Raw genomic sequence first — 25,249 nt, forward strand, 5'->3', positions numbered from 1 at the left:
CTTCTAGACTTCCTGCGAAGGTTGAAAGTCCTGTTCTTCTTCTATTCATCTAGAAAATATGTTTTTAGAAATGTAAAAACCCGTTAAGCCAAATATTCGGCTCACCGAATAGTTGAACTAAGTATTTGGCCGAATAGGCTAATATTTAATTTTAAAAATGAATGTAATTACAGACTTGTCAATTTTTTTAAATGATTTGAATTTTATTTCAATTGATTTTCCGAAAAACTTCATACATATTGTAGAGTTATGTTATATATGGATTAAAACGTGCTAATGGCATACCTTCCATAATATATCATACAAGAAGAAAATCAGAGAGAGAGGTTGTTCTCAAGCCACTTCGGAGACGACTCGATATTACCAGCGCAGCGATGCCACATTAAAATCGGTATTTTCAAGCATCGCTGGATATTACGGGGGCAGCCGGTTTCGAACTTTCATACGATTTAGCCACTGAAGCTGACCAGATAACTTTCGGTATCGTACAAGAAGTTTTCTTTCCGTTGCTTGGATGCTACACATATCTGTCTGCCTGTTTCCTATAGACTCGAAAACTACTGAACCACTCTATGAAAAATTGACAGGGGAAAGCTTTGGAAAGGTTTCTATAAAGGTTTGAGACTCCTTCCCTTCTTTGTAAGGGCAGAGAGGGTCCACCAAACAAAAGAAACACAAATTATGTTGGTTTTTCAGAATCAAATTTTTGATTTCCCCATACAAACATAAAAGTTCAAGTTTTCTCATGTCAAGGTTAATTAAAAAACTTGCAAAAAAATCATGAGTTTTGAACTAAAGCAAAGCTTATAAGACCGCAGGGTTTGAGAAATTCAAAAATGACCCCAAATTGACTTAGTCTAATGTACGAGTAGGAAAACGTCAATTTAATCTATAAGTCAGGAACATTTTTGAGTTTTTGATTTCAAAATTTAGACAACGTTTTTAATACAAAGTCATTTCGTAAAAAAATGTATTCTTTCCGTTTGTTTTCAATTCTCAAGGAGAAGTAATTGTAATGCTATTTATTGAGACATAAAGACTTGAATTGCCATTTTTTTTGTCCATAATCAACAAATGAATGCACAAACAAATACTTTTTAAGGCCAGATTAGGGGGAGAGAGGGGGGAGGGGGGGGATTGCAATATATTGCAATTGCTCAGAGGGCCCCGAGGGAAAAAAGTATTAACTTTATTTTAATCATACCATTTCAATTTCTACAAATCTGTGAAAAGAAATCAAAACTAGGAAATCGGAAATAAAAACTTGAAATAATTGAGAAAAAAAAATTAAATGCCTTCAGATCTTCAAAACATTCTTGCATGGTAATATTTTAAAAATGTGCTAAAAGTGTCAAAATTTCTACAACTTTTCCCTACACGAGCGAACATGCTCTTATAGACTCGATTTTTATAATTCAAACTGTTCAAAATTCAATTTTAAACAACGAATTCACTAGGGCCTTTATCAATACCTGTTGAAAATATGAAGGTTTATTTACTATCATTATGAGGGAAAAAATTTCAATTTTATGATATGTATCTCGAGATGTTTGGATTTATGTATAAGCACTTTTTGCTTTCAGCAAACTGTAATATTTTCAACATAGCTCAAACTCTTTTTTATTTAGTTATTTTTAAAATATTTCATTTTTGAATTACGTGCTCAATTTTACATGGGAAACATGTTTTTCATGTTCACCGTACACAAAATATAAGCAAAATATCTCACCACAGTAAACTTGTATCGCGTTACAATCTTTTTCAAATATGTTCCTCATTGTTTAAACTCTACATTCTGAAATCTGAACTCAATAACATACTTAAGGCATATTTTAGAACAAGAAGAGTGAAAGTATGTAGATTTTTCATTCATTTTTCCAAGAATCTCCATGCAAATTTTAATTCGATTGAGCCAGCTCGTGCTTGAACCGCTCGTGTTGAAACATTCAGAAAGTCATTTTAAACCAAGCTTGGGGGTTCCGCGACGAAAAAAAAATACTAGCAATACTGGCATAAAGACTCGAGCTGCCATGGAAAATGATGCATGACCATTACATTCTAGCGAATCAAGAAAAACATATTATGGGATTTTCATCCTGTTGGGTAACTCATCTCATAAGTGAACATGTATATGACCCATTCCAGCGTGACGTCACAACGTTTGCAAAACAATTTTTGGTATATTGTTTGTAGATTTTACAGTTTATATCGCACATTTAAAAAAATAATACTCCTAAGTTCAGAATTTAATTCGTTACAAACTGAAATTAAAAGTATTTTTATTGAACAAATAGTTATCAAAATATAAGCAATAGAAATTATGACGTCCCAAAGCGCCTCTTTTTCCACTTTTCAGTTTTTTTAAAGAGTGCATTTTTCTGCTCTTCTATTCGATCAAATTTTATGAAAATTTCAGAAAAGTATTGTTTTATTAAAACCAACAAATCGCTGTTTTGAGTTTTTTCAAATGTTCATTTAAATTTAATTTGGAGCGATTCAGTTTCGTGACGTCACAACGCGCTATATTTTTAAGCAGGGTTTTGCAAAGCGTTGTGACGTCACGGAATTTTATGGTCAGCTACATGGAATAAATCAAAATTTAATCTTAAAATTAATGCTTAATTTACTAAAACGCTTTAAAACTCAACGAATAATGTGATTTAATGATGAAATCGATCCATTTATACCCAAAAATAAAGGGAATTGAATCTTAATAAATGGCTCATATAAGCAGATAAGGTTTGCAATACTGCGCACATCAACTTTATACAAAATTTATATGTGCGATGATGTAGATATTATTGTTAAAAAAATACTTATGCTTAGAAATATTTATTTGTTAAAGCGTTGAAATATGTCTCTGAATCACGCCTCATACCTTTAGGCTTTAAGGAGCCAAACACGTTTTGTTTGATTACAATTGTGTGCTTATAACTAGTTCACTTTTAAAGAAAAGAAAAGATAGATAGGGAAATATGAAAATTAAAAGAATTAGAGACGAAGATCAATAGCTTTTAGGAAACGGTATATTTCGAACATGTAGTCCAAGTCTATCACAGCCAGAAGGGGTAAATTATTTTTAAATAACGAAAAATGAAAATCGGTTCTCCATTTGAGAGGCTTTTGGAATGGGTCATATATATATAGAGTGAGAATCGAACTCACTGCAACATCTCATCTCGGCTTGCCAATCTGATATCTTACCCAGTGCTCTATCTGAGTCGGTTAGCAAACGAAAGTTTATTGTCATAGTCTTACTACCAACGCCGATTATAAAAAAAACGCTCTGCATTTTGCCGTCTGCCTTTGGTCGGTGTTTTATTTCATCCTCCTTTATCTTCATAGGAAAAGGGATGAGAATGGGAGGGAAATGGGGTGCGGATTGGAAACTAGAAACTGTTTTCTATTGCCACGCACAGCTTATCTTGGCAAGTAGTTTTTTGTCGTCGGTCGGAAACAAAGACTTTTTTTCTAATGCCGGTTTTACATACACACACAACGCTCGGTATATCCTTCGACAATATCTTTGCAGGCTGATGGTTTCCATCCTGCTTCGTCTTGTAATAGGAAATCGGATATATTTTACTTGGTTTCTTTCGGATATATGGAATTCGGTTGCGCTGGGAGGACAATGCCAGATATAAGAAAGCTTGTAAATGCCGGGCCGGCATAGAATCTTATACCAATAATTCCACCTCCAAGGAAGGTCATTGTTGGAGTAGAGTCGGATTTGTGTGTGTACATATGGCACTCTATTGAATATTCTATCTGCCAGTGACTCATGTTTATACATGTATTCCTAAGTGCTTGCTAAAACAATGTAAATCAACCGATATTAGCAACCGATTACAATGTGTAACAATTTACAAATTACTTCATTGCTGCTAAAATGCGCAGCGTGGACAAAAACCACAGTGAAAGCGACTATTCACTATATAGTTGAACGAGAGAAGTGACTAAGACGAGAAACCGCAAGTTTAAAAACTGAACAACAAAGACATTATCACTACATTACATGATATGGCTTCTTGATTTGCAAGCAATAACAATAATTTAAAGCTGTTGGATAACCCTGTCATCTAAGTTGTGGCTTCCCGATATTATGCTCGTAAATTTTCCTTCGAAGCCAGGTGCAAAACGTAAATTTGTTTGAGGAAATTTGAACCAGATCCACAGAACGAGAAAAAAGTATTAAAAAATCAGAAACCGAAACGAAAACCGCACCGCCAGTGATTGACATGGATCAGGCAACCGGCACATCGCAAAAGATGTGACAAGTGACCATATTTTGTGTGCGAATATGCTTGCTTGCGGATACGGTGATGGTGGGAAGTCCCTGTTTTTAATATCCAAAACGACAGACAAGATCGTGAACCTCAACGTCGCGCAGCTTAATTTGCACCACACTTAAGGTGGGCGACATTAGGTGAACCGTAAAACGAGTTAACGCGGGCAACCCGCTGAGCGATTGATAGTTTATCACTTGGGACGGGAATAAATGCGTAGATAATAAATGTGTTTAGTGTGCAACTTTGCCAGTTTGCGATTAAATTCTAAAATTTATTGAGACTATTGCTAGATATGGCGATAATTAAAATTTTCATGGAATTTATTAAACAGACATCCACTCTGTAACGATAAGGAAGTATCGAATTTCTTGTCGAGGGTTACAATGAAGTTATTACATTGTATGCCTAATAAAACTTTTCATAAGTTTTAGAAATAAAGTATACTTTCCTTCTCGTAGAGTTTGAAACAACTTTTTGTAATTGAACGTGGATTCAAACATAAATTTGAACGTGATTTCAAGTCGGTTAAGGAGTCACTTTTGTCATTCGCAAAAGTTGTAATGTTTGTAAGTTTGTTACTTTACTGTTTGTTAATTTTCAAATACGTCTAAGATTTTTCGGGTCATGATACGATTTAAGTTAATATTATAATTTGAAGCTCAATAAACCAATCAAAGATGCAAATATCATCCGTTAAATATTTTATGAAGGATATGCACATCAGGCCACAGTTCCGTTAATGATCCATCCATATCGGATCTAATTTAAATTAATAGAGCAACTGATCCCCAGTATTGATTCAGTAGTTCCAAACAAGGCATGAACGGAATCTAGATCAAATTTCCCATTCACAAATCCTGCGTTCCGCTGCACTAGATGGCTAGCTGACAAACCAACTGACCAGACCATTGGATGGGACACTTGAAAAAGAAACCGAAACGCCAACGTGACGTCAAATTATTAAAATTATCGCTTCATTCCGACAAAGGTTTTCTCTCTATTGACTTGGCGCTCTATTGATGGCGCCTAGCCGCGAACAAGATAGGAGTGGCGCGCGAACGTTCAGTGAGTAGTGAAATGAATTTATTCATGTCAGCGCCTCTCGTTAGAGCAGTAGGGAAGGGCAGAAACAAAAACAAGACGCATCGACAAAAAGATAGTCAGATGGTCAGTGGGAGGGAAATGGGAAGACAAGAAAAGTTTAGTCCGATTGGACTTAAGTTCGTGTGGCTCAGTATGCATACATCTAGATACATGTATGGGCGATTATTGCCGACTATTAACGACATTGCGTGGGAGCGCACAAGGAGTTGTGCCGATCGGTGGTTATATGGAAACCTTAGAAGGATTCACGCCATTTGATACCTATCAATAGGGTTGTTAATTGGTTTTTAACTTGACAACCATCTTACAATCATCATACTCTAGGACGCGTGCACAATAGAAAAATATGATCTATTTTGATCCAATCCATTTTTTTTAGACTCAAAAATTGAACAAAAAAAATCTGAACATAAATGGTTGATCATCTAAAGATTGGCCTTTGATCGCTTTTGAGCCCTGAAATTCAAAATTTCGTTATTGAGAAAACCGGTATTGCTGGTAATATCATAATTAAAGATTTTTCAAAATCTCATAACAAAATAGTGGTTGAAATGACGATTTTCCCAAACTAAATAGAGTTCTTCAGTAGTTTTCAATCATTCAACCAACACGAAATACGTTGATTTTCTGTGATTGATTGAAAGTAGTCGACATGATATCGATACCGACAATAGGAGCTTGTTGTGGCCTCAATCATTTCTTTTTTTCATTTCACTTGTTTAACCCAATTCTCGAACATTAGTCCTAGCCATGACAATCAGCAATACTTCAGGATCGACCAATTTTGGTGTGAAAACCTATGCCCTCTTCATGACATTCTTCACAACTTTAAGTCATTTAAGATGGTGTCCGCCCCTTCTAAGGGCCTAATACTTTTCGATCGGGCGCTCTTTTGGCACAAAATTAACTCCGTCTGCCTTGAACCACTCTACTTCTTCCTTGGAGTACTGGCGAGATGCGAAATCCGAAGAGCTTCGGATCATCGTGAGCTTTGAAGAAACGTAGGATCCGCTTCTGGAGGCACTCTTTTAGATACACTTGAATATTGCTAGGGTTATCTGGGACTTCAATTTTCACATGCGCAAATGGTTTGTGCATCCATTCGGCCTTAAGACCGGATCTGCGACCATTCGACCTATTGACCATTCGGCCAAATGACCATTCGGCCAAGCGACCATTCCGCCTTACGAGGATTCGGCCTAATGACCATTCGGCCTAATAACCATTCGGCCAAATGACCATTCGGCCTTACGACCATTCGGCCTATCGTCCATTCGGCCTAATGACCATTCGGCCTTACACCCATTCGGCCAAATAATATTCGGCCAAATAACCTTCGGCCTAATGTCCCATTCGGCCTATTGTCCTATTCGGCCGAACATCCGTCGACCTTTTAACCCATTAGGCCTAACACTTTCCGGCCTAACACTACTTATCGGGCGCCGTGCAACCAGATTTCTAAAAATTAGCAGATGTGCGTAAACTTGCTTCGGAAAAATCGTCCTGCTGATTTCTTCCGAGTTTTACGCTTTAAGCGGGCCACAGACTACACATTTGTACAAATGCGATGAAATTCGATGAAATTTTGTCGCTGTAAACACGATTTGCATAGTGTATGGCACTGCTTGAATGAGTGCCCAAACGGTTGGAGTAAAATCGGTCGGGATCGAAATATTTTGTACAAAACATCCTCCCAGCCGGGGTGGAGATGGTTTTTTTTTTGTTGCTGTTTTCGCCAGCAATCGTTTGTGTTCGCGTGAAATAAGTTTGTGTAGTGTGTGGGCGAGCATAGATCAAACAATCGTCGTGGAATCATCGAATTTGTACAGGCCAATTTGTGTAGTCTATGGCCCGCTTTATGTGCAGATTGATTTTATCTTCGTTCCAATCATTACGTCAAAACACACAAAACGAAGAGAACAGTTCTGTATTGATGATTTCGAAGCATCGCTGAAATAAAATTACACAACGAAACAACAGAACGAAGCTTACCGAAAACAATGCACAGGAACGATCGTTGCCCGACAAACTGAGCTAACAGTACCTCGCACCACCTTCTCGCTCGTTTGCCGTTCCCTTGCCCCCACCACTTTTAGCCACGCCTCGATCGCCTCGATCGTTGCGTTGTCCGATTGATGTGTTCGGCTGCCGAAGGAACACTAGTTTAAATAAATTATATTTTTCGATGATAAAAATTTGAGTTTAAATTCACAATTCTGTTCAAAATCGTAACTCTTTCAAGTGGTTCCTTTTGCAAACTATTTAAATCTTAAAAATAATGTCCTTTGAGTCTCAAATGTATCATGGGTTCAGATTGATCCTTCTATCAATGTTTTTATGAATTCTGTATGTATGTATGTATGTATGGTTCCCCCATCGGTAGCAAGGTCCAGCCTATGTCTGTGTGGCTTGGCCTTCGAATTACTTCTAGGGCTTCCACGGCCGATGGTTCGTCGAGAGAAGACATCCAATCTGCAGAGACCTACAATGGTTGGCACTCCACTCCGCTTGCAATAGTCTCTTCAGATTATCCCCAGATGCATTCCCTCTGAAATATTTAGTTTTTATATATTTAATTTTATATGGAAACACATCTTACCTGTCGGCAAACTTATCGGATTCGAACCGAAAAGTTTTTCTTGCCGATACCGGGAATCGAACCCAGTACGCCTGGGTTACCAGACTCGCACCAGCCTATCCACTAGACCACATCGGCGCTCTAATCAATGTTTTTATGAATTCTAACCACAAATTCATATTTTAAATATTAATACCATAAGAGATTTGGAATTTAATCTATTTGATTTCTTAAAATAAATGTTAAAATTTATTGATTCTCAGTTTTTGCTTGCGAATTTGTAATGTTGATCATTTTAGTAGTTTGTTGGTGGTGTCACACACCGATGTTAACCAATATTGATAATTAGATTCGTTGTGTGGTAAATTTCAAAACAAAACAATTTCAAATCAGTGTATCTCGGAATTTTAGAATCGTCAAGAACAGATCCATCCGATGATGTACAAATCTGTTGGAGTCCTATGAAAGTTTTGATAGCTGTTAGTGATCTTCCAGTACAAAAATAAACCTTACTTGAAAATACACATCTTACTTTGGCTCCAACATTTCATTTTTCAACTAACCGATTTTTTTAAACTCAAATTTTAGTTTTTTGTTGTTATTTTGATCATCACTTCATAGAACATACAAAGTCTTTCAGTTGGTATTTAAATGATGATTGAAATGTGCGCTTTGTGTCATATTGACCCGATCAGCTTTGAAAGGTAAAGATTTTCATATGTTATGAATATTCAGTTTTTACTTTAATTTTAGAACAAACCAAAACCAAAATTCTGATGAAGACTCAGAAATAAAATTGATTTTAAAACAGACATGAAATTGTTAATAATAATTGGATTGCAGAGATATGATTTAGGAACTAAGTTAAGAATAAAAAGAGGATATAAAAGTTGATAGAAGTTCTTTTAAAGTTTATGGAAGAAAATGCACGTTTACCAAGATTGCCGGAAAAGCTAAAATAATAAAGAACTTTGACCAAATTTTCATGACAGAATCTGTGTTACGGAACACAGAATTTTAGAAATATTCTCAGATTTTACAGATTTTTTTTAAGGGTTGTACGTGTTTCAAAAATTATAAATTTTCTTCTTCGAACATACATAGATTTTTTTCTTGTGTTGGAAAATCTTGATCAGATTATTAATTCTAATCGATTTTTCTGAAGGGAATTGTAAAAAATATTCAATTTGTCACGACTTTAAGATCAAATTAATGCTTTTTCCATCACTAAAAACCATCACAGAATTTTTTGGTTAAATCACCTTGACGTTTACCAAATAAAGCTCAAATTAGAACCAAAAAATTGATTTTTTTTTAAATTTTGAAATGCTTTCATAGATTTGAAAAGGAACATGGAGAGGGTGAATTCAATATTTGAAAAATTTAAAAACAAAACGGTTTTTACAGAAATTATAACACCTACACATAGAAATTACTATCAGTATTCAAAGCATAATTATAATTATCAGCCGATGTTCATATTTCATCAGAACGGTGTTAAAGCAAATTTATTTTTAAAATATATAAATCAAGGAAAACAAACTCCACTTCATAATCTCAACAGAACTTTATTTGACGATAAAAAATGCTTTGTTTTTGTCTTTTTAAATCAGAACAACAAAGGAAACAAAGTCCAGAGAAAAATTGCTCCAGGCTTCCAAATGCTGTATCAGACTTTTGTGAAGAACGTTAACTGATTTCTAAATCTCAACTTGTTTGCAAACTGACAAGATGCTGTTAATTTGTTCTATAATAGTTTTTTTGGTTTCTTTTTGAATCCTAGGAAATATCCTCTGTACTGAATAACTTATGTTTCGTCCATTTACTCTAGAAAATTTGGATTTTCAAAATCTTCACACATTGAGCTAAAGAGCCGCAGTTATACATCCCAAGAGCCGCATGCGGCTCGCGAGCCGCAGGTTGCCGACCTCTGGCCTAGAGGATTAACGACTGGATAATATGATTGTTGCAAACATTCGTTCACATTGCTATAGACATCTAATTTTTTTTCAAGCTTATATCCTACAAAAACTGTTAAAATCTGCCACATTTTAGCTTAACTTCGCGAGAACTGCTATGAAGAATTTTTGCAAAAGGCTTTGATAAGTATCTCAAATATTTCAGTCTGAATAAAACCACTGCTGAACTATATATCACATATTTAGAAAACAGCTATATTTCGTTAGTTAAACGTGTTACACCAGATACCTGGTCAATCTTTAATAGAAAATATTAATGAAATGCATGATTATAAAAAATATATATCGCGTTTAAATGTTGAAATGACAGTAGGGAGGTAGCTAATTTAAAAGAAACAGTACTATAACAATTCACAACGGTGACCAACGGTGCTTTCCCGACTACTGGCAAAAAGACTCGAACTCTCGAGCAAAATTGTACATGACCACTACATACAAAAATTCAAGCGTATCAAGAAAAGCAAATGAGTTCATTCCATATAAAAGAAATAAAAAAATTAACAAGCATTGAACTCATAACATTCTTATTTCGTCTTGTCAATTCAACGATTTATTCAGTATAGGTACTATCTGGCAAACGAGGGTTGATTGTCAGCGCTAGTTTTGAATGGGAGTTGGAAACGGGAAACTGTTGCCTGGGATCACAATTCGAATCATCGCCAATTGCATTCACGTCTTACGCCAATTACGTTGAAATGTCGAGAACTCATGATTGGAGTAAAGGCTGAATTTTGGGTGTAGCATTATGTGAAAACATACACTACTAACCATCAATAAAAATGTTGATATCACGTGAGCCTGTGTTAAAGTTCGATACATCAAGATTTTGTTAAAAGTGAAAAAATGTCCAATCTGTTCACAGTATGACAGTAGAAACCATAGAAAACTTTTTGAGATACGAAATGGTGCAGGATCAAAAAAGTATATTCAGAAACATAAATGCAAATATGTCTTTCTTATCTTCATCTACAAAAACTTTTTATGTTGATGGTGGTTTGAAAATTAGCTATTGATAATCTGAAATTGTCTTTAAAAAATATTTTGATTTTTTTTTTGTTTATTTGTGACACTTTACCAACGCTTTGGCATTCGTGTAAAGATTTTTTTTTGGTATTTATGATTTTGTTCTTTATCAAGAATTAACCAACCGGTTGAAAACTGTTGAAGTTATGATCGAGTAAACGAGCATCAATTATTTCTGATTTCGAGATATTTTGAGTCAACCATCAAATTGAACCAGCCCAATGTGTGAACGACATCAAGTGACTAGAATTCAAATCACATCTCCCATCAGGCTGATAAAATATTGACTCAATTTTTTTTATTTTGGGGGCATTCCAGCTCCAGATATGTATTGCTCAAACTAATAAACTAGTCATTTGTGCGTGGGCAGCAAATTTTTAACTCCCGTCTAGTTGTAATCCAACGGCGGCGGATCAACATGTGCGGTTTAGCTCTAAAACGTCTCTGTTGAGCTGTCAGCGGAAGGAGAACGAATTGACAGCTCAATTATCGTAAACCCAATGGCTTGGGGAACATTTTCCGCCTTTTCTCTATTGCGGGCAATAGAAGCTAGAGAATTTCCTCTTATATGCAGCGGACTTGGGAATGGTTCTAGGATCCAGTTTGTCACCCAACAAAAGTCCAGCTTTTACGAGGCCATAAATGTGACCGGTCATCAGAGACAACAAAATCGGCTTATGGCCATTTTAGTATCAGTAAGTTGCTGACGTGGAGGTCCAAGTGTGTATGCAGCTGCGATCAAAATCCGTATTTTAAATGCAGATCATCGCAAAATTTGCCATGCCTTGCTAAGCGCGTTTGGGTAGTTTGCATTTTAAGCCGATCCGGATGAAAGACTTATTTTACGATTTGTTAATAAATATTCCTTCCCCGGTGAGCTTGCAATTTCGGGCCCGCGGTTGTAAATTGTTAATTGACAGCTGAACAATCAAGGCGAGGAAGAGTTTACGACAATTAACTCGGGCAGCAGAAAGTGAGATGGCAGCGTCCATCAAATGTAGAACAGGTGGAAATGATTAGGAAAGTTTAGTTGTTTATTGCACCGTAATAAATTTAATGGAATGCAAATAAATCCTGGATTCGCATAAGGGATGCATAATTGCAATTTCTGTGTTTGTGTTTGATCAAACAGAACGTATAGTTTTGTAGGTTAGAGACATGTTATTTTCATTAACGATTTGTTTTGGTAATGGTATCCTTATTGAAATGATTCGTACGCTGGACCAATATTTACAAAAAATTTTTTGTTTAAAATTGCTTCTTTCTCATATGTTTAAATTCATCACAAGCGAATGTTGGTAAATTTTGTTTTTGTTTCCAAGACTGTTTAAATTCCTTAAGAATTTTAATACGCTAACATACCTACATGAAAAAATTAAATTAGTTAGTGAAGATTATAAGACTAAAACACTTAATTTTTTTTTGCTGACGCCAGACGATGCATAACCTTCACCATGCTTTTTTTTTTTATTTTCATTAATTTCTCTTAGAACTAAAGGCCAGATCATAAAACTTAAGTGACATTAAACAATTGTCCTCCAAGGTCTGAAAATGAGTCAATTGATTTTTTTTGAATAACTGCTATTAAATAATTGTTTTTCAACAACTCTACGTATATTAAGAACTAGCTAACTCGGTGTGCTTTGCTACCCCTTCCATAGAAAAAAATGAGTTTTTAAAAATAATTTTACTTAAATGAAATTTTATTTAAATTTCAACATTATTCAAAAGCGAACTATGATTCATGACATCTTAGCTTCTAGATTGTCTTGAGTCTAAACATAACTTAAAAGTTTGAAGGTTGAAGGAGCCACTTTAGGAGGGACCTTAAATACATTTCATAATTCGTTTAAATTTAAAAACAAAATCGCCCCTTTTTAAAGCGGGAGGAGATTTTATATACAGGCAAATTGGCATTTAATCAAAAAGTGTGCCAAACTGTATGCAAACACTAACAACACGATGGGGAAAAAGTGTACAAGCCGCGAAGAAATTCAATATCTTCCCTCCATGAGCCAAATTTATGAAAATATACTTTCATTTTGCGAAAATGTCTAGAAACTCGATTGGACTAGTTTCAGACGCTGCACGAGCTTGCGAACGGAGATATAGTACCATTTTAACCCCTTATTCTCCTATATTTTGTAAACAATCCTGGAAAACATTGATTTTGACTAGAGTTTTGAACAGAAATAGACCTATCTTGTCTAGTTTTAACGAAAAATCAAATGAAGGCAATTTGAGCTACCACACGCTTCGGAAAATGGAATTGTAGTCTCAATCCTTCTATATTTTTCATATAATTGAAAAAAGTTAGTTCGGACTTGACCATTTTGAATCAAATGAAACCTATCTCGTGTGTTTCTTCCGAGAAATCGAATGAAGGCTGTTTGAGCCACCCAAAGCCACTGAAAAGGAAGTTATGATTGTTTACCCTCACTCAAATCCCCTACATTTATTAAACAGGTCAGAAAAGCATGTTCGGACTTGAAAATTTGAACCAAATAAAACTAATTTTATGTGTTTTTTTTCCTAAGAATCGAATTAAGGCTTTTTGGGCCAGCAAGCATCGTAAAATGGAGTTATGGCTGTTTTACCCTCAATTTCCCTAAATTTTTCAATTGATTCAGAAAAAAGCTTGTTCGCACAGGACAATTTTGGACCAGTTTGGTACTCTCTTGTGTGATTTTTTCCGAGGAATGAAATGAAGGCTTTTTGAGCTATCGCGCGCAACGAAAATGAAGTTACGGCTTATATATTTGAAAAAAATGTAGAGGAATTTAGGGTAAAAATGGCCATATCTCCATCTCCCGATGCTTCTGGTGACTCAAGTAGCTGTCGATCGATTCCTTGAAAAAAACACACAAGATTCAAAATTTTCAAGTCCGAACTTACTGTTTTCATAATTTAACCACACAAAATAACTCTCATTTGTTTCAAAATATTCAAGTTCGAACTCACTTTTTTCTGAATCAATTCAAAAATGGTGGGGAATTGAAGGTTGAAACAGACATAACTCCATTTTACGATTCTTGCGGTGACTAAAATAGCCTTAATTCGATTCCTTAGAAAAAAACACTTAAAATAAGTTTTATTTGGCTCAAATTTGTCCGAACATGCTTTTCTGAATTATTTGAAAAACTGTAAGGCAACTAAGGATAGAACAGTCATAACTCCATTTTCAGATGCATGTGGTACTTCAAACAGCCTTCATTTGATTTCTCTGAAAAAATCACACAAGATAGGTTTCATTAAATTTAAAAATTTTAAGTCAGAACATACTTTATTCAATTAATTGAAAAATGTAGAGGAATTGAGAATAAAACGGTCATAGCTTCATTTTCCGATGCGTGCGGTTGCTCAAACAACCTTAATTCGGTTTCTTGGAAAAAAAAAATCACACAAGGAAGGTCTATTTCTGTTTAAAACTTTTCAAAATAGCCCAAATCATTATTTTCAGGATGGTTTACAAAATATAGGAGAACTAGGGGTTAAAATGGCACTATATCTCCGTTCAAAAGCTCGTGCGGAGTCTGAAACTATGTCCAATCGATTTTCTGGACATTTTCACTAAAGGAAATTATATTCTCATATATTTTGCTCAAGTTGAACTTTTTCTCCATTGTGCATTGGTTTTGTTATATTTTTTTTTTATCAACGACACTTTACCATCCAAATGGAATTTATGTATGCTTAACTACATGTATGATACATTAATTGAAAATGAGAATCTTCATTCATTAAAAAAGGAAGCGTCTAGCAACACAACATATCATCTTATTTTGTAAAAAAACATGTCAATTTTTCAAAATACATTTATCAATTTTAATAAAAATCCATTGAGGATTTCATCTTTTATTGTTATTTTTGTATGGGAAAAGGGATTTTTTGGATTCGGAGAAAAAGTTATAGAAACCATTTCCGCTCTTAAAAACGGCTAGTAATTTCCGGAAATTGCTCAAATTGTTTGGCGAGAACCTTGGCTGGCAGCAAGTGAAGACGCTGACTCAAACTGTTTCATACTATTTTGAATTTTGTATGGGAGCCTCTCCGCTCCTTTAATTTTGTTGGGCTTGAAAATATTATAGAAACCTTTGCTGGTCTTGAAAACGACTACACATCAAATTTCACGTTAATCGGTAGAGTAGTTTCCGAAAAATGTTCAAATTGGATCATATTTTTTAAACTTTGTATGGGAGCCCCTATTCTTTTCAGTCATAGCGGTTAGAAAGCAAAGGCCCCTTTTGTTTTTGGCAACACTCTCGAGAATTTTGTGTTGCCAAAATCAAACGGTTTTTTCATGAACTTTTTCCTTACCTATTTATAAAAATAAACCATTCCCAAGCAACCAAACGTCCTATATCTACTTAAACTCGTGCCTCCAAAGTTCGAATTTCGCTGAAAAAAGGTTCCAAAGGGAATAAGTACCGAATTTCCCCAAACGTGAGCATGAAAATTATAAAAAAGTTCCTCAAATAGCTCTGTTGTGGCTTTGATTCAGTCCTCAAATAGCCTTTTTGTAAAACGACAATCGTATCATTCAATATTAGAGTTACAAATAGGGCCTCAAACAGCCTTCTATGGACTTCAAGTTCCAAAAAGATCCTCGAATAGCTTTTTTTGTGACATGTCAATCGCACCCACACAGCATAAAAGTCACAAATGAGGTCTAAAATAGCCTTCTGTAGACTTCAAGTTCCAAGAAGTTCCTCAAATAGCCTTTTTTGTGACATGTCAATCGCATCATTCAGAATAAAAGTTGTAAATTGGGTCTCAAATAGACTTCTATGGACTCGAAGTTCCAAAAAGTTCCTCAAATAGCCTTTTTTGAGACATGTCCGCCATTTCATGAAGATGAAATGTGAACGAACATGAGAAAATGGCATATAAAAAATAAATCATTTTTTGAAGCTTGAAAAGGATTGTTTTTGAAATGAGTAAATATTTCGACTTTAAAAAAAATCGTCCAACTGTATTCACTTACCACGAATTTATCACACATTGAAAGTCAGTTGAAGCCATTCATCAACTCAATATCAAGATCAAGATAAACTCAAGAATTTGTATAATTTTATGCTTAACAGTTATAAACATGGATTTCCATTTTTTTTTAAATCGATATTATATCAAATGATGCCGATGATATATATGCCGTTTCGTAATGTTTCTGTGTAAAAATTGACAAGCGTTTTCGCTGTTGGCCGCTGGCTGCCCTTGCAGGTATTCTAGAAAAGCTTATTACCACTTCGAATTTTAGCTGCCGATAAGGCAACATCTAGGAGTGGTCGTGGTCATTGTTTGTTATTTTTTATCATGTATTAGACACTTTTCCAACTTTTTTTTGTTATATTTAGAATGTTTGTTTTTTAATCATTTTGTCTGTTATTTTTATCGTTTTGTTTCTTTTTTTTATAAATTTTTTTGTTTGTACTTGTATTTGAGCTTTTGAAATTTTTGTTTTTCGTCATTTTTGAGGGCTTTATTTTCTTTTTTTATGTTGTTATGTATTATCAACATTCAAAAACTTAAACAGGCATTTATGATGTTTATCTAAATTATATTGATCCTGTTATAGCTAAATCTATATGGTAATGTCGTAAGAAAAAACTGTTCAATTTTGGCACAAAATGTGATTTGAAGATCTTATTTATTACTTTGAAATGTTTCTTATATGAAAAAATCATTATAAAATATTTATTCCAATATGTCAATCGTTAGAGTATAAAATGAACTTCATAAAGCAATATTTTCAAAGCAAAAGTAAACTCTCAATTTTTTAAGAAGAAGTTTTCCAAAATGTATGTTATGGGTATAATTGATCCCTAGAGTTCGGAAAAATGTATTTTTAATCTGAATAGATCCTGATCATTGGTTATCATGAAATTACTAATATCTGATCAATAAGTAATATTTAGGGAGTAATTATCTGTTAAAAAGGGCTAACTTTACTGTATTTATCTAAAAACTAGAAAATTGCGCCTTATAGTATGCAATGATTTTAGGGTAGAAGACAAACTTTAATAATTCTCTTTGTCTGATACTTACAAAGTGTGAAATGGGAACTAATATCGAAAGAAATTTTCAACGGACCTTTTATCTTCGGATTTTATTATATTTTTGCCTAGGGTCAGGTCACCCTGAATAAGGGATCAAGTCTTCTTTAGTGAAGGATCAAGTCTCCTGTTATTTAAAAAATTAATTTTGTACTGATTATGCAAAGGTTGATGCAGGCTGTTTGTCAAAAAACGATTTTTTTAAAGTGCGCACATGCAGGTAGCCATTTGAGTGTAAATATAAGCTTTACAAAAAATAATGAATGAAACGATGTCCCAAAAATTGATGTTTTCATTCAAATATTCCAAAACTTTCATTCAAGTTTTGTTCTTTTGAAATAAGGCATTAATTTCCTGTTATCTAGAGTGTCCATTTCCCGGCCATTTATGCGTTCTCGGGAAGATTTTAACACTTTACTGCTTATGGAACCTTATCTGTAAAATACCTAGTTTTTGACCATTTTTGCTTGTTTTGTCAGACAAACCATATAAATAAATTGTCTCAAGTTTTCCATCTCAAATATTGCTGTTTCTATTAATGAAGGAAGAAAGCACCTCAATAGACTTTTTGTGACTTGGAAAATACCGTTATGAGCACTTGTGTGCCCCTTATGTGACTTAAGTCGTTTACAACGTACATACATATACATCACTTTTGCAACTTTCAAGTTCATAAATGTATACATATAGTTCACTCAAGGGAATTGAGCCGTTTATTTTTTTCATTAGCCAATATGTAACTTTCTAAGCCTTCATCCAAGTAAATGTGTGACTTTCGGTTGCTTGGGTATTCTCTACCTATTTTCATTGACCAACATTCTGGAAACAATGTTTTTATTATCTTTTTTACTAATACCTCTTGATGGTCTAGTTTCCGACAATCAATTTCAGTTTTCGATATTATAAATTTTTTAGTTAGTAGCATTGCAAAACATTTCAAACTTTTTCAATGTCTCAATAATTAAATTAGCAATCAAACTGAAGATCCAAAAACTAAGCACAAACTTTAATCGATGAACTTGACTAATTCTTGGGGCAAAAATTTAAAATGATTGAGAAAGGTTTTTCACTACTTATAATAGTTGCTTAGCTAGGCTTCAGGTTATTCATCAAATCTCGTTAATTTTTTAAACTCTTCATTTGTTTCAAAATATGTCATTTCTTTGCCAATGATTTCGCTACTGTTAGCTGTTTGCGAAACGGAACTTCAAAATGATGATTGTTGGAAAATAGAACATGCATATTCTTTGTCGTTTTTCTCGTTTGCACTAAGGCCGTAACAATTTTCAAATCCTTCTTTTGTCACTCGGAGTTGGAACATCGTGAGGGGGGGAGGTAGGGTGGTCGGATTTACCGGTTTTTTTCAAATCCGGTATTTCGGTATTCGTAATTTATAAAACCGATAAAACCGGTAAAACCGGTATTTTTCGAAGCATATCGAATTTATGAAAAAGTTTTGTCTAATTGCAGTAGTAATGGCATAAAATGCTCAGAATTGATAACGCAATAGATTTAGCAACATTATCTATTGAAAAATATGGTATTGTGTCTTTAAATTATCCCTTTGTCATAAATCAATCATCATCCTCATGATAATCATAATGTTTATCATCTTCATTTCATTATTACAATTTCGCTGCGAGGTTGCAGAAATTATAGAAGTTTCATATAATTTTCTACAAATTGTTTTCCTGTACTTTGTAATACAATATTCAGATATAAGAACAGATTTTACAGATTTTGTAAAAGTTTTAAATCGTCTTTCATGAAAATGATATACAAAATCTATACATTTTGATAAACAACATTTTACGGCCAAAAAAAACCAGGCAAAACACAAAACTCTGTGATAAAGTTTCTGTTTGACTCACAGAATTTCAGATTTTTGTTGTCCAAAATACGTATGTTTTCTCCGCAACTTAGGTTGAGATCGCATTCAGTTTGCCTTTTGAACATCAAAACGAACAAATAGGATTAAAAATCTATTCAAAATCCAGTCAAAATTCAGCAATAAATATAGTTGTTTGGATCTGATCCATGCGTGTTTAATTATAATACGGTTGCAAATTTATAAAAACTTTGTCTGGAAAAAGAAAATACTTCAACAGCGATAAAAATAAAAACTAAACAATTCCATCAATTAGCTTGAAAATATTGATGGATAGATTTCTTACAAACATTTGATCATTTTTTACCTGTTGAAAAATTTAATGTTTTAAAACAAAGTAGGAAATTTCTTATCAGTTTTCAACACTTTTGGTTTTAAATTTTAAATTTGTGAAAGCCCGAAACCGCTTAGAACGATTTTGATAAACTTGGCATGTTTTTTGATAAATCATTTTCGCATGTTTTGACCAAATTCCAGTTTTTCAATGAAAAATACAGTGTTTATTGAGAAGCAATCTAATATTTCTTGTAGCTGCATCGTTTCTTTAGTCTTTGAACACATGAAAAGTCTTTAAATGTTGTGGAGCGTTAGTATCTTCTAAGAGAGAGATGGCAGCTTGTCAATGCTCTTTTGAACGCCACTATAGCTCCAAAAAGTTACATCGACAAATTTTTAGCAATGATCAAATCTCACATAAACCTTGCAGTAAGATTTATTGAGCTTGGATTTTTAAGCTGATTGAACAAAATTTGAGTATTTGCACTCATACATATTTGGTAAAAAAAACATTTAGCTGTGTCAATTTTATTTCAATGCAGAGGAAACTGGCTGGTAAACGGTGGATAATGTGCAACACGAGACCCCATAGTGGTCATATCACCTCTTATTCACAACTCCTATCTCTACCTCCCCGCGGTGCCGGCTGGGGTGCGAGTAACCTAAGCGGAGATCGGGTACCCAACCCCGGTGGATGCTTTGGTCGCATGCAGACTGAGAAGGTGGCCGCACGCGTCTGTTCCCCAGGTCAGGGGCGGCGTGCAACAACAACCGAGCGTCTGTTCTCCAGGTCAGGTGCGGCTCAAACAGCGTCTGTCTTGCAGCAAGCGGCTGAATTTATGAAATGCGGCTCCCGCCAGCTAAGTCCAAGATGGCAGCCCCATCGCGGGATAGGGACTTTAGGCTAACAACCTACTGCTCCCGATTTGAAATTGTTACGGAATCCGAAAGAAATGACCGACCTGGAACTTTGGCGACGACTTTTAGCATGAAAACACGGACACGAATTGGAACTTGGAATGTTTTAACCCTTGCCCAACAAGGCAAACTGGAACAACTTGCTAGAGAGGCTAGCCGCCTCAAGCTTGAAATTCTGGGACTGAGCGAAGTCCGTTGGCCTAATACTGGAGAACACAAGACACAATCCGGGCAAGTCCTGCTTTACTCTGGCATACGAGGAGAACATGCTACTCGGGAACGAGGAGTTGGTTTCCTGTTAAGCCCGCAGGCCTACGCGGCCCTCATTAGATGGGAACCGATAAACGAAAGAATAATCGTAGCCAGATTTAGAACACGGGTTAGAAACCTTACAATGGTCCAGTGTTATGCGCCAACTGACGTTGCCGACTTGCAGGAGAAAGAGCAGTTTTACAGTCAACTGAACAGCGTGGTTGAGAGAATTCCGAAGGGTGACATTCAAATCCATTTGGGCGACTTCAACGCAAAGATTGGCTCCGACAATCAGGACCTTGAGCGCATCATGGGGCGCCATGGCCTAGGACAGATGAGCGAAAACGGAGAGCTGTTTGTAGAATTTTGTGGCAACAACAACATAGTGATCGGTGGATCGCTCTTCCCCCATCGACCAGCACATAAGGTCACTTGGGTATCCCGAGATGGCCGAACAGAAAATCAAATTGACCACATCTGCATCAGCCGAAAATGGAGAAGGAGCCTTCTTGATGTCCGCAACAAGCGAAGCGCAGACATTGCATCTGACCATCACCTCGTCCTTGGCGAGATACGACTGAGAGTTGCACGTGTCCAACGGCGCGAGGAGAAAGTCGGGTGTCGTTACGACGTCCGCCGGTTGGAGAATCCAGAGGTGAAAAGGGCATACGTTGAACAGCTAGAATCCCGAGCCTCGGAGCTGCCGACAGACGGAACAGTCGAAGAACAGTGGTGTGGAATCAAGAATGCCTTTATCACGACGAGCCATGGTACTCTCGGTAAAGTTTGTGGAAGAAGGAGTGAATGGATGTCGGATGAAACTTGGAGGATGGTCGATGATCGGAGAAAGGCGAAAGTCGGAATTGAGCAGGCATGTACCGGGTCAGCCAAAGCAGCCGCCCGCTTACGATATGCGGAGCTGGAAAAGGCAGTTAAACGAGCTTGTAGACGAGACAAGAGAGCCTGGACAAACTCCCTAGCCGAAGAGGGAGAAAGAGCCGCCGCCAATGGAGATATCCGATTACTTTATGACATTTCTCGCCGCCTCAGTGGTGCAAGGACTAATGCAAGAATGCCGCTAAAAGACCGAGCAGGTCAGTTATTGACCGATCGAACAGATCAGCTCAAACGATGGACTGAGCACTTCGAACAACTCTTCCGAGTCACGAATAGCGATGGCCAACAGAATCTGCAGCTCGAAGCGCCAACAGTAAGTCGCATAAATGGCGTCAACTCGGAAGCGCCTTCGCTGGCTGAAATAGAAGCGGCAATCAAAAACATGAAATCCAACAAAGCACCTGGGATCGATTGCATCCCTGCTGAAATGCTGAAAGCCGACCCTGCCCTATCAGCACAAATGTTGCACCGTCTTTTCGCTGACATCTGGGATACTGCAACATTCCCGGCCGACTGGATGCAGGGTATCCTTGTAAAGGTCCCGAAGAAAGGAGACCTGACAGAGTGCGGTAACTGGCGAGGCATAACGTTGATCTGTACAACCCTCAAAGTACTCTGCAAAGTGATTCTGAACAGGATCCAGGAGAAAATAGACGCCACACTCCGACGGCAACAAGCTGGATTCCGATCTCGACGATCATGTGTGGACCACATCACAACGCTCCGAATCATACTGGAACAAATCAACGAATTCCAGGACTCTCTTCTGCTGGTGTTCGTTGATTTCGAAAAAGCATTTGACCGACTTAACCATGAAAACATCTGGGCGGCTCTAAGGCGACGAGGGGTCCCAGAGAAACTAGTCCATCTCATCGAAGCACAGTATGAGGCATTTTCGTGCAAGGTCTTGCACGCCGGTGTCTTGTCCGAACCAATCCCGGTAACTGCTGGAGTGAGACAAGGATGTATTCTATCACCGCTACTTTTTCTAATCGTAATGGATGAGATTCTGATTGGATCGATTGACTGTGCACCGAACCGAGGATTGCCGTGGAATCCTTCAACAATGGAGCAACTGAACGACCTTGACCTGGCTGACGATATTGTTTTGCTCGCCCAAACACAACCAGATATGCAGAGCAAACTCGACGACCTCACCGAAAGTTCCAAGGCAGCAGGTCTCAAAGTCAATGTCGGAAAGACCAAGTCGATGGAGATCAACACAGGAGATCCCTCCTGTTTCCTGGTAGCTGGGCAACAAGTTGAGAAAGTGGAGTGCTTCCAGTATCTTGGTAGCCAGATTACGCCTGATGGTGGTACCAGAAAAGACATCGAAACACGGATCAGAAAGGCCCGATTTGCGTTTGCGAGTCTCCGAAACATCTGGCGGTCACGCCAGATCTCTCTACGAACAAAAATCCGAATCTTCAACTCAAACGTCAAATCCGTATTGCTGTACGGGTGCGAAACTTGGTGCACATATGCGGTAACGACGCGAAAACTGCAAGTATTTGTAAACCGCTGCCTGCGGAATATCATCCGCGCTTGGTGGCCTGGCAACTGGATCTCGAATGAGGAACTACATCGCCGGTGTCATCAAAAGGCGCTAGAAATCGAGATTCGGGAACGTAAGTGGAGATGGATTGGGCACACGCTGCGAAGAGATGAAAACGAGATTTGCAGAGAGGCGCTAGATTGGAATCCAGAAGGTCATCGAAGAAGAGGCAGACCCAGAAATTCGTGGCGGCGAAGTCTAGCCGCTGAAATCCGAACTGTCGACGAGAATCTTGACTGGGACCAGGTGAAGACGCTGGCTCCGGATCGTCAACAGTGGAGGTCTTTTACCACGGCCCTATGCACCGGAGGATCGGCGCGGGATCATTAAGTAAGTAAGTAAAAGAGGAATAATGAAAAATTTACCGGAAATACCGGTTTTTTACCGTCTCAATAGCCGGTATTTCCGGTATTGGAAAATGGACGGTTTTACCGGTTTTACCGGTTTCGGTAAAACCGGTTAGACCACCCTAGGGGGAGGCAATAAAAAATAATGCGAAAAACCAATAAATTGGAATAAATTGCACAAAAGCTTGTATGCATCAAATTAACATACTTTATCATTGCACAAAATCTATAAATCAAGTAATTTTTTATCGAAAAATTCAATAAAATCAAGAACACACATGGTAAAATAACTTCCATCTTCCAAAATTTGTTTTTTGGTCTTGTAATCTTTCGAATATTTGATTTTTTGTATTCAAATTTCCATGAAATACATAACACTTTAAAGGGGGGAGGGGGGGGGGGGGGTGGGTGCGACTAAAGAAGAAATTGATATTTGTTCCAGCCTAATTTTCGAAAGAAATTTTTTTTTTTTGAATTCATTGTATTAACCAGTTTTTTAATAGGAACATATTTTTAAGTCCAAGTCATACATCAAGGTAGAACCTCCGTTTTCCTTGCACAATCTTACCCTGTTTTCCAATTTTGATCGTGTAAATTTTTATAATTTAGTGATTTTTTTTATTAGCTTTTGGAATTCCCGGGATATTATAGCGTTTCCTGGGATACGGGAATTTCCGATTTTTTTTTAAATTCTAGAAATCTAGAAATCCCGGGTAAGACACTGTACACTCTAAATACTGTTATCTGTAATCGATACAACTCACGCACTTCATCGGATATAAAACGTTCGATTACATTCGGATTAACGAATTTTATGATGATACCTTATTAGCTTTGATATGTTCTCTGAACGTAATGCCGGAAATATACTAAAATAAGTTACAGCAAAAGAAATGCATCTTCATTCAAGAGTGAGAATAGACCGATAATAAACTTTGCTACTCCGGGACGATTTCGAACTCCTACTCCACATTAACACAAGTTCCCATTTTAATCCAATTTTCGCACAGTCCAACAGCATTTAAAAGATATAGGTATTAATAATCGAATCATTTGTCTTCATTCTTCACTCAGTTAACCTGAGTTCCGTTCTGAACCCCCAAATGTGCACCTGTTCGATTCACGTTCCCCACAGATTGAAGCCAGAAAAAAGCAGACACAGTATCCGATCTTGTTTCTTCACACATTCGGTCAAACAGACAGACATTCAGTATGTTGTTTCGGTGTGGACACTTTGTTTCACTACCCCCGCACTTTTCGAGAACACCGAATTAATTGGCTCCCATTTTCACAATTTGCTTAATCACATCGAGCGCTATTTTTCTTTTATTTCCAATTTGCTTCCAAGCTGATCGGATCGGAATCCGGATTGGTGGGCTCCACTGGTAGTGTGTAGTAAACAAGTCGGAATTTGCATAATTGATCGGTTACCAATGGTAATAAATCGATGCGCAAAGTCAATTCGCTGTCGAGGGTGGCGCATCAGAGTTGTTGCGTTTCTTGGAGCGTCGATTTTCCTTCCCCCACAATGATCCTTACTTTGAGAAAAAAAAATGAAATATCCCCGAAACACGCAACCTCGTACAACGAGATCCAGTATCCAGCTACAGCATCCTTCGAGGTTCTCCACGCGAAATCGCGAATTAAGTAATCGAAAGCAAGCGCCCGGGTCGAGTTCGTCCGAATGCTCAGATCGCCGCGAGCTGACTGGCCGATTCGCTTCCAAGCAATCTTGTTGAGTAGGATAAACAAACAAATCGCTGCTGCCGGGCCGGGTACAAGTCGACCCCGCGCATTTGCGGTTTCGTCTTCACATTTGGCGAAGTAGGAATCTTTGTGAGGGAATTTGCACAAAACGTTGATTGGAGATGGGAGAGGAAAATTTGCCGGCACCACACGGAACGTCCCCCTAACGTACGCTCAAACGTTTAGCTTCCCAATGGGGTGTTAAAAGGCTGTTATCGCTGATAAATGATAAGAAACACGTTTTGAGAAGTTTCATGCTGCGCTGGAGTTTCTCTCCTTCGTTCTTACTTCATTTATGCATCGGAGAGCGGTTTTGGCTTGTTAAGTTTATTTTGGTTTTATGA

The 25,249-nt window shown here is 36.9% G+C and overlaps 1 protein-coding gene across 3 annotated transcripts in view; it reads right to left on the minus strand.

The window, feature by feature from the left end:
- Nucleotides 1–24,896, minus strand: part of LOC129747376 (uncharacterized) — a 175,490-nt gene extending 150,594 nt beyond the window's left edge. Inside the window, exon 1 of one of the 3 annotated variants that reach the window (XM_055741551.1) lies at nt 24,738–24,896. The gene's annotated coding sequence lies outside the window, so the exon portion shown is untranslated. Of the gene's footprint in view, nt 1–24,698 lie in introns of all 3 variants that reach the window. The other 2 variants (XM_055741549.1, XM_055741552.1) reach the window with 2 other exon arrangements.
- Nucleotides 24,897–25,249: the final 353 nt, after the last annotated feature.

Source organism: Uranotaenia lowii, chromosome 2 (assembly GCF_029784155.1).
Source record: "Uranotaenia lowii strain MFRU-FL chromosome 2, ASM2978415v1, whole genome shotgun sequence".
NCBI lineage: Eukaryota > Metazoa > Arthropoda > Insecta > Diptera > Culicidae > Uranotaenia > Uranotaenia lowii.